This window comes from Rhinolophus sinicus, linkage group LG11, assembly GCF_036562045.2.
Source record: "Rhinolophus sinicus isolate RSC01 linkage group LG11, ASM3656204v1, whole genome shotgun sequence".
Lineage (NCBI taxonomy): Eukaryota > Metazoa > Chordata > Mammalia > Chiroptera > Rhinolophidae > Rhinolophus > Rhinolophus sinicus.
Window position 1 is genome coordinate 6,417,713 of NC_133760.1, and position 3,409 is coordinate 6,421,121.

The following is a 3,409-nucleotide window of genomic DNA, read 5'->3' on the forward strand; positions in this document are numbered from 1 at the left end:
ATGCCTCAGCTTGAGGACCATAAGGGGAAAGGGCCACACAAGGGAGGCCTTTCTCAAAACGTATGAATTAAGATTTGTGCATTAACAGTAAGTACAAGTCACCCCATTAAAAAAATACAACTGTGAATGAACACGGAACTCTAGTTAATGATTTGCTTGTTGGAGGGTTTAGGGGTAAAGTGTACTGGTTTCTGCAGCTTGTTTTGAAATGCATCAAAAAACTCTATGCATGCTATGATATTGTGATCTATAATACGAAATATATATTTGGTCTTTATCCCTGCTTCTGGCACAGAACTCTTAAAACCCTTGGAATTTCCTGAGTAGTAAGAGTGATTAAATGTGTCTTTTGTTCATGACAAACCCTTTTAAACCACATTTGAGTTTATGTTAATGAGATGACTTTTGGGAAGCACCTAAGGGTGGGGGCTGGTTAATGAGGTGACCTTTGGGAAGCATCTAAAGGTGGGCAGCCAGCTACGTGATTAGAGGTTGGAATTTGAGGGGGGAGGAGGTGGAGGGCATTGATTCCGTCTTTATTGTGTATCAGGGCTTACATGATCAACACCAGTCAATATCACTAGCCATGCATCTGCCATCCTCTGTGAGCAACCTCAGTAAATTCTAAGTTTAGCCCAAGAGATCAGAATCAAGGGAAAAAAAGCCCTGGGCCACAGCACCACTCCTACTGTATCTCTGTTTTTTAAAAGCAATACCTAACGTCACTGAACATTCCGTGAAACATAGTAGTCCCATGCAGGAGACCTGAGGCTCTGCAAGGAAGAATTTGTTTGCCAAAAAGCCAAAGCTTTTCCTTTCCCCTATGAAAAAAAAAACAGCTGGCTCCTAGAGATAGACGTGGAATTAAAGGAAATTTCGAGGACTAAGCGCAAACCTGTTGCTTTCCAACAATGTTATGAATCCATTCCTTGCTTCATTACACGTTTTTCTTACATTCAAAAATGGTTCTAGAACTCCAGAACTGTGAGTACCTCTGTCACGCCCGGCAAGCCTCCTGCCAGCAGACACCAGGCCTTTACAGATCAAAGGTCTTTCTCTAGAAGTCGTGAGACCAGGCAATTTCAGAAGGTTGAAGGTATGTACGGAGTTTATACACGTGATTGAGCGCTGTGCGAGGAAAGCCCCGCTGGCATTGATCTCCATCAAGGCCCAGGTATCCATCCTGGCATGCATCTCCCTGCTGCCTTACAAAGCTGGCAGCAGACACCTAGAGTTTGGCTATGCAAGTGTCCCACACGTCCTTGTTCAGGGTCCAAATCTCATCTGCTTTCGGGATGTTGTCTGAAGCATGATTTAACAGGAGTTGGGTCAGTTCCATGTAGTAAGGGCCAGGCATAGGGGTAAAAGTTCACTCTTCCGCTCATGATCCCTAATCTCCAATTTATCCACATCCATCCACTCCGGGGGAAGCAACCTGACATTTCTGTCTTTGTTTCTGGTTAATCGCCAGCCACAGAGGCACTTCCACTGGTGAGCCAGTTAAAGGGCCCCAGGTTCCACCGCCCCGCCCCCCACCATGAGGTAGATCTTTTTCAGACTGAAGTTCAAACTGAAGTCACCAGCTCCTTCTCAACCAGAAACTCCACCTCGGCCGTGTCCATTGCGACGCAAGCGGATGGTCCAAGACTCGCCGCCGCCGCTGGCCCCTCAGCGTCCCCGAGGAGGTGCTGCGACCGCAGCTTTCGCGCCACCTAGAGGGTTGGAATTCTCAGTCTCACCCTCGACCTCCAGGGAGGGGACAGGAACTGGAAAATGAGTTCAATCACGAACGGCCGATGATTTTATCAATCAGGCCTGTGTAAGGAAGCTTCCATAAAAACCCAAAACGTGAGGTTCGGAGAGCTTCCAGGTGGGTGGTCACATGGAGATGTGGGGACAGTGGCGCTCAGAGAGGACATGGAAGCTCTGCGCCCTTTCCCCATGCCTGGGGCCCTTCCATCTGGATGTTCTCGAGATATGTCCTTTTATAACAAACCCGTGGTCTAGTAACATGTTTCTCTGAGTTCTGTGAGCTGCTCTAGCAAATTAACCCAACCCAAGAAAGGGATCCTTGGTACCTTCAAATCAGCTGGTCAGAAGAACAGGTGACAACCCAGACTTGCAATTGATGTTTGAAATGGGGGTGGGGGGCAGTCCTGTGGGACTGAGCTCTTAACCTGTGAGATCTAACGATCTCTCCAGGTAGATGGTGTCAGAATTGAGTTGAATTGTAGGACTCCCAGCTGGTGTTGGGAATTGCTTGGTGTGGGGAAAAAACATACCCACTACAATGTCTAAAATTTGAAAGCCCTAGTCTGGTGAGGAGGTGGAGCAATTGGAGCTCACCTATATGGCTGAAGGGGGCACAAAATGGTCCAGCCACTCTGGAAAAGTTTGTCTGCCTCTTACCAAGTTAACGCACGCTTGTATGACCCAGCAATCACACTCCTGGATATTTCACCAAGAGAAAAGAAAGCGAGCATAACGGGTCCATACCAAGACTTGTACACAACTGTTCACAGCTGCTTTATTTGTGATAACCAAATGCTAGAACGCACTCAAATGTCTGTGAACCGGGGAATGGGTCAGCAAACTGCAGCACATCCAGACTGTGGAACACTGCTCCACACTAAACAGGAAAGAGCCACGGAAGCACGCAGCTGCGTGGACGAACCTCAAAATAATTCTGCTTAGCAATGAAGCCAGACCAAAAATAGAACATTCGGTGTGATTCCATTTATAGGAAAGTCTAGAAAATGCAAACTAATCTACAGTGACAGAAAGCAGGTCGGTGGGTGCCTAGGGATGGGAGCACACGGTGGGGTAGGAAGGGAAAGGAAGGAGGAATTACAAAGGGGCACAGGAGACTTTTGGGGATGGCAAAATGTTCACTATTTAATTGTAGTGATGGTTTCACAGGGGTGCACATATGTCAAAACTTACCAAATTGAACAATTTCAAATATGTACAATGTATTATATGTTCATTTACAGCTCCATGAAGCTGTAAATAAATAAATGAAAACAAACTCATGAACTGTATGCTTTAAAATTTGTACCATAGGGGGCCGGCCCGGTGGCTCAGGCCATTCAAGCTCCTCCGTGCTTCTAACGCTGAAGACTGCCGGTTCGATTCCCACATGGGCCAGTGGGCTCTCAACCACAAGGTGGCCCATTCGTGGGCTGCACCCCCTGCAACTAACCACAGCAACAGGACCTGGAGCTGAGCTGCACCCTCCACAACTAAGACTGAAAGGACAACAACTTGACTTGGAAAAAGGCCTGGAAGTACACACTGTTCACCAATAAAGTCCTGTTCCCCTTCCCCAATAATAATAATAAAAATTTGTACCATATACTTTAAAAGGATGGGTTTTATTGTCTGGAATTATTTGGTTTTATGTAAATGG

At 46.6% G+C, this 3,409-nt stretch overlaps 1 pseudogene; it reads right to left on the reverse strand.

Annotated features, from left to right (window-relative positions):
- Positions 1–972: 972 nt before the first annotated feature.
- Positions 973–1,622, reverse strand: LOC141567722 (DNA replication complex GINS protein PSF2 pseudogene; annotated as a pseudogene).
- Positions 1,623–3,409: the final 1,787 nt, after the last annotated feature.